Source organism: Mus pahari, chromosome X (genome assembly GCF_900095145.1).
Source record: "Mus pahari chromosome X, PAHARI_EIJ_v1.1, whole genome shotgun sequence".
NCBI lineage: Eukaryota > Metazoa > Chordata > Mammalia > Rodentia > Muridae > Mus > Mus pahari.
Window position 1 is genome coordinate 129708232 of NC_034613.1, and position 12294 is coordinate 129720525.

At 36.3% G+C, this 12294-nt stretch overlaps 1 protein-coding gene and 1 pseudogene across 23 annotated transcripts in view; both read left to right on the plus strand.

Annotated features, from left to right (window-relative positions):
- The window catches only part of LOC110314056, a 2060-nt pseudogene extending 853 nt beyond the window's left edge, over positions 1-1207 (plus strand).
- The window catches only part of Huwe1 (HECT, UBA and WWE domain containing E3 ubiquitin protein ligase 1), a 138755-nt gene that overhangs the window by 19653 nt on the left and 106808 nt on the right, over positions 1-12294 (plus strand). The gene's annotated exons all lie outside the window — the stretch shown is intronic.

Below are 12294 nucleotides of genomic sequence, written 5' to 3' on the forward strand. Positions count from 1 at the left end.
GGGAGGGTATAGGGGGCTTTTGGGATAGCATTTGAAATGTAAATAAAAAAATATCTAATTTAAAAAATCAAAAAAAAAGATGATTGCTCTTGATCTGGTACAGAAAGAAATAGAACAAATGAGAGTTTACCTTATTCTTTGCCATGCAGTATTATAAAGTAGTCTTTTACTTATTTTACAGAGGTTACTATAGCTCATTTATGTCTAAGACCTCCCAAAAAAGGATTTGATACATTGTTTTAAGTGGTACTTTACAGACTAGCCTTTTGTGTGTGGTGTTGTGTTTTATTTAATTTTTACTTCTGTATCCAGGAGTGTTCTTCTTCTAACTTCAAAAAGGAAACTGGACGTGTGTGTATAAGGAGATAGATAAATCACATAGGGGTCTCTTCCATAGTTTTTTTGCCAATTTATATTGACAAGTAAAACTTAGCTTTTAAGATATATAGATATCTTTATCTATATGGATCATATCTTTCCAAAAAAAATGAGAGGATAGTGTATGTAGCCAATGAGAACATTCCAGGTATACAGAATTCCTCATATATAGAGAAAAAACTGGGTTTTTCAGAGACTAAATTTACACAAAACAGTGTACATATATGTATGTACAAAACAGTGTACATACATGTTCGTACATACGTACAGACACAAATACACAAAGCAAGGACTTTACTGAGCTGTCTCCCCATTCTCTTCATTACTTGAACATTCCTAAAGAAAGCTAAGATACTGCTTTAACCATTGAGAATATTTTTACATATCCCTTATATTTATGAACTACAGACATGGGTTATTGTCATATAACAACAGTATCAGATTATCAAAGAAACGGAGTTCTGTTCTATTTGCATCATTTAAGCTCTAACTTTCCCATACCACTGGTTTTACAGGAAAACAAGTAACATCTTTAAAGATTAACTCCCTAGATATGTAGAATTCTGTATACCTGGAAAAAAACCCTTCTAGTCTTTCCTGCATGTTCAAGAAAAAAAAAAATCACAAGCATGGTATAAAATGTTTGGAAAAAAAAATATATATGTATGTATGTATTTCTCCACTTTGCAGTTCTGGGGGTCAAGGGCTTTGTGCATGCTGGATAAATGCTCTCATTGGCTACATATTTTCTGTCCTCATTTTTTTTAAAGATGTATTTATTTGTCTCATTGTTTCAGACAATGACCTCGTGGTAGAGCAGAGTGGCTGACACAAGAGTGGCCAGGAGACGGGTGCCTATGCTAGCTGGATTTCTCATTCTGCCTTTTATTTTATCTGGCTTCTCAGTATATGGGATATATCTACCTACAACTAGGCATCAGACACTCCAGAAGAGGGAGTCAGATCTCGTTATGAATGGTTGTGAGCCACTATGTGGTTGCTGGGATTTGAACTCAGGACCTTCGGAAGAGCAGTCGGGTGCTCTTACCCACTGAGCCATCTCACCAGCCCCCCCCTCATTTTTTTGAAAGACATGATTACAGACTGGGCAGGTTATACTTATTCTGGTATATATGCATATATGTGTTGTGTGTCTATGTATACACAAATGAACAGAGGGACAATGAATTTGAAAGAGCAAGGAAAGGTGTGTGGGAAAGTTTGGAAGGGAGAAAAGGAAAGGGAAGATAGTAATTATAGTCTCAAATGTAAATAAAATATATTAAATCTTACATGGGAACATTTTCATTTACTTTGAAAAGGTTATGTTAGTTTTGTAATTGTTTTCATTTCTTATTTGTGCTTTTGTGTACTAACATAATTGTTAATGTTACTATTACCTCTAATGGTTTTTAATAGTTTACATTTCTATAGTCTGGTTATGTCAGTGTTCTGCATATAGTATTTTCATAACTGTTGAGTGGAGAAAAATTTAAAGCATCTTTAATCTTGTGATAGTTTCTATGCTGGTGTCAAGGATGCAAAGACAGATAATGGGGAGGGGGTGCTGGAGAGATGGTTCAGTGGTTAAGAGCACTGACTTCTCTAACAGTGGTCCTGAGTTCAATTCCCAGCAACCACATGGTGGCCCACAACCATCTGTAATGGGATCTGATGCCCTCACTCTATGTCTGAAGAGAGCTACAGTGTACTCACATACATAAAATAAATGAATTTTTTAAAAGACAGATATGGTACAGACCCAGTCATTCAGAACTTCTGAGGGAAGTGTCAGGTAAAATAGTATGTGGGTTGAGGGTAAAATTAGAAACAAGGGCTTCATTTTACCTTGGGAGAGGTGTCATAGAGAGGAGGTAACATTTAAGCTCAACTTTTAGGGATACTCGGAGTCAACTTTTTTTCAAAAGTCTTGAGTGCTAGGGAAGAGACCTTGTGAAACTTAACAAGACCAAAGCATGAGAAGAATACTATAAAATGTCATTTTCCCAGTTAGAGAGAGAGATGCAGGTCTTGGGTGCTACTTTAGTACTTATTATAGTTAAACTTAGAGTTTTAGGAATATTGCTTTGGTAATAATGTGATAATGGGGTTAGAGATCTGGCAGGATAGAGCCTTAATTTAGCATACTCTTAATATATGGAGATGGTACAATGATAACCTATGTACCTGCCACCTAGCTACTAACAGTTAAACCAGCATGTGGCTGTGGTTTTATCTATTTATACCCTATTTCCTCCTTCAGTTATTTTGAAACAGGTTTCTAAGTCATTCATGGATTGGCACAGCTCTCACAGCTGATCTGTGCAGCCAAATCTGTTTATACAGCTTAAAAAAATGTATGACAGTCTCCACCCCAGAACCAAGTTAGGTATTTGTGTAACCAGGTAATTTTAGTTTCTAAGAAGAGTTTCAGGGGAAGTGAGTGACTTGATTTCTGCCAGATTAAAATACTTTCCTGAACTCATTGATTTATCTGTGGTGAAATTTGCTTATTAGGTATGGACTGGATTTTATTTTTTATAGACAAGTTTCTGAAATTTTATAAAAAATAGTAGTTGAAAGGGCAATTTCTTAATTTTCTTTTGGAAGTGGGCAATGGTGAAGAAAGCACTTATAATCTTAGAAACCGGTCAGTGGTGTTCCGCGCCTTTAATCCCAGCACTTGGGAGGCTGATTTCTGAGTTTGAGGCCAGCCTGGCCTACAGAGTGAGTTCCAGGATAGCTGGGGCTATACAGAGAAACCCTGTCTCGAAAAACAAAACAGAAAAAAAAAGATTTGTTTTATTTATATGACTACACTGTAGCTGTTTCCAGACACAGCAGAAGAGGGCATTAGATCCCTTAACAGATGGTTGTAAGCCACCATGTGGTTGTTGGGAATTGAACTCAGGACCTCTGGAAGAACAGTCAGTGCTCTTAACCATTGAGCTATCTCTCCAGCCCGATAGGTAGGTCTTTTTTTTTTTTTTTTTTGTGCAGAGAAACATACATGCTCCCCCCCCCCCCTTTTGGTTTTTTGAGGCAGTCTTTCTCAGTTTAGCCCTGGATGTCATGGAACTTGCTCTGTTGGTCAATCTGACCTCCAACCCATAGAGATCCACCTACCTGCTCCTAAGTGGTAGGATTAAAGGCGCCTGGGAAACATACACATTTTATCTGAGATTTTAGTATATTCAGATTTTGTATGAGACTGCTAAGCAATGTCTGCAGATAAGTTTCTAGATTTTTGAGGGGTGAGTAAAGGCGGCTGCTTCTGTTATTTCATTTTATTGCCAGGTCATAGATTTAGCTGAGCAATCCTCCCATGCCATTTTATGTACCTAAGGATAGGGATACTGGTGCCTGTAGTGAGGGGCAATGGGAGTGGTTGGTAGTTTGAATTTATCCCTGCATGTAGACACTTTTTGTCCTTAGTAAATTGGTCACAGTCTTCATTTCTCAAGCTGTCATGAGGGTTAGATAGTAATGTGTGATAGGTAAAGTCTTGTCTATATATTAATTGGAACTTAGGTCATATAGAGAAAGGCTTAAATTATGCTGAGTACTCCTTAACAAATCAGGCAATCAGTGATGTCTATAACTCTGTGATCAATAGTGAGTAGTAGGCTGGGGTTTTGTTGTGTTTTTGTTTGGTTTGGTCAGGAATTCTAAAAGTGATTTGTTTTTTTAATTTTTGAGATTATGTTTACAAAATTTCTTCCTTCCCCTTTGACCCTCCAAACCTTTCAGATACCCTTCCCTCTTCTTTAAATACACACTCTTTTCCTTTTAATTAAAAAAAATAGCTGGGCGGTGGTGGTGCTCGCCTTTAATCCCAGCACTTGGGAGGCAGAGGCAGGCAGATTTCTGAGTTCAAGGCCAGCCTGGTCTATAAAGTGAGTTCCAGGACCACCAGGACTACACAGAGAAACCTTGTCTCGAAAAAAAAACAAACAAAAAAACCAAAAAAAAAATTTACTTTATGTATATGAATACACTTGGTGTCTTCAGACACACCAGAAGAGGGCATCAGATACCATTACAGATGGTTGTGAGCCACCATGTGGTTGCTGGGAATTGAACTCAGGACCTCTGAAAGAACAGTCAGTGCTCTTAACCACTGAGCCATCTCTCCAGCCCCATACAGTCTCTTTTTATTCATTGTTTTTTTTTTTTTTTTTTTTTTTTATTTCAAGGTGCAGCTTGTTGCTTTCTGACATGGTCAGTGCTTCTCCTACCTAAATTTTCTGGTTAGAGAAGGGCAAGAGGCAAAAAGTAATCACTGCAAGGCAAAATGTATTAAATATATTCTTTTATGGGATTTGAGTTTAGTGTTCTCTAGTTTAAATGTTTTTGTTTTGTTTGTTTAAATGTTACCACAGTTTCAGTTGAAATTAACTTTGCTTACTACATGTGCCTGTCTGTCTGTGTCTGTTTATGGTACCTTTCAGATACCAATAGAACTTGAGTATTATCTGTCAAGGTTTGGACACACAAAACAACTAATCTAAGGCATTTGTCTTAAATAATACTGTCTTAAATCTGGTCCATGTTATTTGGCTCAGGAACCAATAATCTTCTGTAATGAAAATAATTACAAGTGATGAAGGTTTATTGTAAGTGAATGTATGACTTGCAGAATAATTGGAAGGATCTGAAAAACATAAAGCATAAATAAAAGTATGTATTTTTCTGCTATCTAGAGGTAAGTTCTTTTTAGTTTTTCGAGACAAGGTTAATTTAAACAGCTGTGGCTGTTCTGGAACTTTCTGTAAACCAGATTGGCCTCAAACTCACAGAACTGCCTGCTTCTGCCCCCTGAATACTGGGATTAAAGATGTATGTATACGTCACCACCACCCAGTTAGAGGCAAATTCTAATATTGTAATTTTTTTATTCCTTGACAGTTTTATACAATGCCATTTTATCATATTCTTGTACTCCTTCCTGATCCACCTTCACCTTCCTCCCCACACAACTTGAATTTTTTTTTTTAACGTCCATTGAGTCTTAATTCGTTACCCAGCTACTTTTGGGAGTGGGGCCTATCCTGGAGTGTTGTCAACCTCTACCCACCCACCATTAAAGAAATCTCACTCTCCTAGCAGCTATCAAATGCCAGTAGCATCTCAGTTAGTTGGTGGAGTTTCATGCCTACCTCCTACTATTCATTTTGGTATTTTGTCTTGATTTGAGCTTGCACAGGTTTTGTGCGTGCTATGTTAATAACTGAATCCCTGTGTGCAATTGTTCTGTTAGGTGGGTATTTTGATATTGTTTTTCAACATACCCACCCTGTGGTAGATATTCTCTCATTAATTGTCAAGGGAAATGGAAATTTCCTAGTAAAGATACAAGAATTTAGGTAGAATAAGATCCTAGTATTTGTTCTATTCAAAATTCATGGAAGTACTCATTATTACGTGAATATAATGAGAAGCTTAATTGTTTTGTACCCAGAACTGTCACAGGGACTATGGGGACTCTTTCAGTTATGTTAGCTTTTTCAGTGAGTTTTGCTATGTATAGTGCTGACTGGCCTTGAAGTCAAGCCAAGATCCTTCTGTCTTGGTGCTGCTTTTTCTTTCTTTCTTTCTTTCTTTCTTTCTTTCTTTCTTTCTTTCTTTCTTTCTTTCTTTCTTTCTTTCTTTCTTATTTTTATTTTTATTTTTATTTTTATTTTTATTATTTTTTAAAGGCCAGGTTTATTTTTATGGCCTGGGCTGCAAGGCATGCCTGGCCTTGAACTCACAGAGATATGCCTGGATCTGCTTGCCAGGATTAAGGTCTATGTCATCATGCCGGGCTTGTCCTTGTGCTTCTTAAACTTTAATATAGAAACCATCTAAGGATCTTAACTAAAATACAGATTCTGGTTCTTCACTTCCAGAAATTCATCAGTGCTGCTTATCCTTGGATCATACTGAGTAGAAATGATATCTACCCATGCACTCAAATTCTGTTGAGTCCTTTTTGAGAACTACAGGTGTCCTCTGTTATTCTGATTCAGTGTCATATTCATATTCTTATTCTCTCTCTCTCTCTCTCTCTCTCTCTCTCTCTCTCTCTCTCTCTCTCTCTGTGTGTGTGTGTGTGTGTGTGTGTGTGTGTGTGTGTTGAGAGAGAGGGAATGTGTGTGTGCTTGTGTGTATGTCAGAGGACAACTTCCAGGAATCTGTTGTCTTCCACTTTTTTTTTATTTTAGGGCAAAGTCTTGTTTGCCACTATGCTGGATATTCCAGGTAGTAGGCAATTCTTACTCTGTCTCCCACTGAACAGAACTGCTAGGATTATAAAAGCATTACTGCACCTAGCTTTTTTGTGGATTCAGGGATATGAACTCAGGCTATCAGACTTCTGTAACAAGCACTTTTATTCACTGAGCCATCTCTCCAGCTCCTTATTCCATGTATTTTAGCCGTACACACTTGTTCTTGATGTAAATGATATTTGAACTTCAAAGGTAAATAAAGGTTGGGAGAATGATGAAGTGGAAAAAAGATGATTAAATAAAAGTATTTAAGTAGTAGCATTGGTGGTGGTTAATAATTCTTCCATTTTCTATATCTTCTCAAGCATAATTTAAGAACCACTTTAACAAAGAGGTAGTTTGATACTTATTATATTCTGACCCAACAAAAGCAGCAAAACATTTCCAGAATTTTGTTTTTAAAAACTATCTTCTTTTTGTTCGGCGTTTCTATGTAATGGAGTTTTTATTTGTTTGACCTCTGAGATAGAATCCATTCCCCAATCACTATTCTCTTTATTTGTGACATTGTATACTAGTTAAAATTTAGTCTCTCAAGATTTGCTAACCAAACAAGGTGCTGATTTTCCTGTGGGCCTTTTCTTTCTGTAAATAGGGACAAATTGGGCTGAAAGAATATTTGTGTATGAAGTAATAATACATCAACTCTCTAACTGACATGTTTCAAAGTATATTCTTTAGAATGCTTGAATTGAAGCCGGGCCTGGTGGCGCAGGCCTTTAATCCCAGCACTCGGGAGGCAGAGGCAGGCGGATTTCTGAGTTTGAGGCCAGCCTGGTCTACCAAGTGAGTACCAGGACAGCCAGGGCTATACAGAGAAACCCTGTCTCGAAAAACCAAAAAAAAAAAAAAAAAAAAGAATGCTTGAATTGTTAGATACCAAGTAGGCACTACTTGAAAATACTGTTGTGTGCCATCCTTAAATCAACTTGTTTTTAGAATTATTAAGTATGTCTGTCAGCCTGGCAGGGTACTTAAATGCTCATAACATTTCTTTTAAATACAGGGTATTGTTTGGCGTATAGTGAACACTAAGTAAATATTCTCCCTCCTGTTAGAATAGTAGGTTTGAACTGAGAACAGAACTTCAGAATTTTAATTGGTATCTCAAGGACACTGTTCTCCTCCCTCCCCCTCCCCCTCCCCCTCTCCTTCCTGGAACTCACTCTGTAGACTAAGCTGGCCTGAAACTCAGAAATCAACCTGCCTCTGCCTCCCAAGTGCTGGGATTAAAGGCATGTGCCACCATGCCCGGCTCATTTCTTTTTTTAACTATTAGTATTTCTTGCAGTTGAATGATAGAAAACAGACTAGCTGTTCACTGGTTATAGGGAGCATTTATTTGTTTTGGCTCCTCGTGTGTGTTGGGGTGCAGCATATATCAAATGCTCATACTTGGAATTTGGGACCTGAGATGATTTACAGGTCTTTCTGCTTCGACCAGTACCTTTTAGGCATCTAAAGTTTGGTATTGGCAGCAGAAGCACCCCAACTAAACTGCTTTTGTGTCCCACCTTTGGATATGGTTACCTGGCTTCCTTTAAATTCTACCATTTTCAGAATGTAGATGTAGGCTCCTGCCAGTTCTCTTGAACTACTAGATATTCTTTCAATAAATTGCTTTCCTGCATTACCTGGCTTCTATGTTGTCCCGGACACTTGAATAATATAGTATCTATAGTCAAAACAGTTTTAATTAGAGCCAGATGCTTATTTCTGGGAATATTTTACCAGTGACCTCATCTACAGTTTTTGGTAAATAACAGCAAAGTGGTCATTATATATTTATTTTATTTAGTGGATAAGGTACTTGGTACTTTATTCTTTGGAAATTTTTTTTTAAGTGGTTAATTCACATAGAAATGTATCTTTGGTTTCAGCACTTGGGAGGTATGTGGATCTAAGTTCCAGGATAGTTAGGGCCATGTAGAGAAACATTGTCTCAAAGAATTTGTAACTCCGTGTCCCCACTATAAATGATTCTACATTATCAGCATTCCTTCACTAGAATGGCATATTTGTTACAGTTAATGAATCATCCAAAGATTATCTGTAGTTTACACTTGATTTTACCCTTGGCATTAGAAATTTTGGGGGTCTTGACTATATTTAAAATAGCATGTATTTTATTAACCCATCGTATGGAATAATTTCACTGTATTAAAAAAGTCTTATGTACTCTATTCACTAACTCCTGACAATCAGTAGTTCCTTTTTTTTCTTATTATCTCGATATTTTCCCAGAATACCATATAATTAGAGTAGTCTGTTTTGTTTATGGCTTGTTTTAAAATCAGGTTGACTTTTCGATTGTTTATTTTCTCTGGAGATCCATCTGCTTCTGCACTGAGATTAAAGGCTCTATATCTGGCCTTTCAGATTGACTTCTTCTGTTGAGTAATCAGAGTTTGAGATTTTTCCACATCTATTTCTTTTTTCTTTCTTTCTTTTTTTTTTTTTTAAAGATTTATTTGTTTATTTTATGTATGTGAGTACACTGTAGCTGTCTTCAGACACACCAGAAGAGGGCATCAGATCCCATTACAGATGGTTGTGAGCCACCATGTGGTTGCTGGGAATTGAACTCAGGACCTCTGGAAGAGCAGTCATTGCTCTTAACCACTGAGCCACCTCTCCAGCCCTCCGCATCTATTTCTTGATAGCTCATTTAGTACTAAATATTCCTTTGTCTGATACACCAGAGTTTGACAGTTACAAATAAATCTCCAGAATTGTATGCCAGTATTTATGTTGATAACTTTTCAACTCCTTTGGACAAATACCAAGGAATGTAAATACTAGCTCATATTTTATGAATATGCTTAGTTCTCTAAAGCCTTTTTAGCCATCTCCCAGGCAATCTAAGTGACTTCTTATTCTATATCCTTGCTAACATTCTGATGTCAGTGTTCTGGGTTTGATTATTGTAATAGGTATAGTGAAATCTCACTGCTGATTATCACAATCTCTTGTGTAGCATCTTTTCATTAGCTAATTTTCTATCTGTATATCCTCTCTGGTAAGGTATCCATTAAAATTTTTATTGGTTTACTTTTGTTGACTTTCTATTTGTGTATTTTTAATAATTGTTTTCTATGTCTTTTGCTACTTTGGATTAAACTAAGCACTTCCATCTGTGAGCCATGTCGTAGTTACCTTGATGCCTTTTTTTAGCATATATTTTCTCCATGCTAGCTAGCTTTTTTTTTTTTTTAAAGATAATGCATTAAATTGTTTTTTCTTGGATGATACCCTTGGTTATAATTTGAAACATCATTGCTAACATCTGTATCATCTAACTCTTCTTGGAGATGTATTATTTTACATTTTGTAGATAGGTCTATAATCCATTTTGAATTGCCTTTTCTGAAAAATATGGAATTTTATTGTTTTTGTCTTTTTTATGATGCATGTGGGTGCACAGCTATTCCAGTACCTTTAAAAAAAATCCCTCATGCATATATTGCCTTTGATTCTTTGTCAGAGTTGACCAATTTATATGGGGCTATTTTAGGGCTCCATTTTCTGTTCCATTGATTTTTCGTCCCCCCCCCATTGGCTAGTACCACACTAATGATCTGTAGTTTTCCTCCTATATCTGAACTTATTTTGATACATTGATGTTTAATTATTCTTAAGATGCTTGTATAAATGGTATTCATTTCAAATCCAGTTGTTCATGGTAGCATATGTACGAGTAATTAATACATTAACCTTGTATTCTGGAGGTTTCAGGAGGGAGTTTTTCTTTGTGGGTATTGGGTGTATTTTTTGGATTTTCTACATAGATGAAGTGATAAGACACATCCCAATATGTGTCTTTTATTTCCTTTATTTTGGACCTCCCATAAACAAGTATTTTAAAAATACTTAATTTAAAGAAAAATAAATTAATGGAAAAAGTGAGAGATCTCAAACAATCCTTTGAAGCACATCAAGGTTTCAAAAATCTGCCGATCCAAAAACCAATATGGCAAGGAATAATAAAGATTAGGGAAGAGATTAATGGAATAAGCTGAAAGAACGATATACAAAAATCAACCAAATAAAATTAGATTCCTATCCTTCACCTTGCACATTAATCAGCTAGAAGTTGATCAAAGACTTTAATCCCCCAAACTCAGTCAGAAACATAGGGAATACCCTCTAGGCACTGGGGGTAAATAACAAGTTTGGAACAGAATTTTAAGAGCAGAGTAACTGAACCAAGTATCAGCAAACTAAATATGTAATTACAAAGTTGCTACACCGCAAATAAAAATATAAAGCACATTGACAGCCCACAGAGTGGGAAAAAATCTTTACAAGGTATACTTCAGATAAAAGGTTTATATTCAGATTTACTGAGAATTGCATAAATTAAACACTAAGCAAATACAACTTCCAGTCTATCTGAGTAATGAGATTGAGTAGGCAGTTTTCACAAGAAACACAATTTTCTAAGTAGATTTTTAGAAGATGTCTTTACCTTATTCTATGTGTATGAGTGTTTGCTTGTATGTGTGTATGTGCACCATGCACACCCAGTGCCCTTGAAGGCCAGAAGTGAGCTGAGTCCCCCGGAGTTATAACTGTGAGATGCCATGTGGGTGCTGGGAACTGAATCCAGGTCCTCTGCAAGAGCAGCCAGTGTTCTTAACCTCTGAGCCGTTTCTCCAGTGTTGAAACACAATTTTAAAGTGTTCACATTCCAATCATCAAGGAAATGCAAATAAAACTACTTTGACATACCATTTCACTCAAAGAGAATAGCTATCTATCAGATGTTTGAAGGAAAGGAAATAGGGAAAGAGGAACCCTTATTCATTCCCAAGTACCAGAAGATAGAGTAAAATACACAAAGCAATTACCCAATTACTCATCGCTGGTTAGCGTGCAAATTGATACAACTAATATGGGAGCCAGTGTGGGAGTGCTTCAGAAAAATTAAAAAAGCACTACCGGATGACCCAGCATTCCACTCTTGAACATATACCCATAACTCCATATCCTACCATAGAGATTTCCACTCCCATGTTTATTGCTGCTCTATTTACTATTCCAAGGAAATGGAATCAACTTAGATGTCCATCGTGATGGATTGATGGATAAATGGATAATGAAAATCTGGTACATATGTAAAATGGACTGTTTAGTACTAAAGAAAAACAAAACCATAAAATTTGCTGGAAATTGTGCATTGAATGTTTCTGTCTGACTGAGTTTAGGGGATTAAATTAAGGTCTTTGATCAATTTCTGACTGAGTGTTTTTTATGCCTTTTGCTGTTTCTTTTATGAAATTCAGGACTCCAATTATAAATGGTTGTTTTTTCCCCGCCTAATTGATTCATCCATTTTTCATAGATTGTGCACTTTTGTGTACAATCTTATGAAGGAGTTTATTGTTCCTCTTGTATAATATTTCATTAGGAATTTTCCAAAGTGCTAGCTTGGTTGTTATTGATTGCCATAATTTGTGTTTGTCTTGAAGTATCCTTATTTCTTCATCATTTTGAAAGATAAACTTTGCTAGCTAACATTCTTGGCTCACAGTTACTTCAGAGTTTGATAAGACATTACTTCCTTTGTGTTTTTCTGTTTGCTGATGAAAAGTCTGGGCTATGTCTGATATTTCTTCGGCTTTTGTATGTAAGTTGATATTTT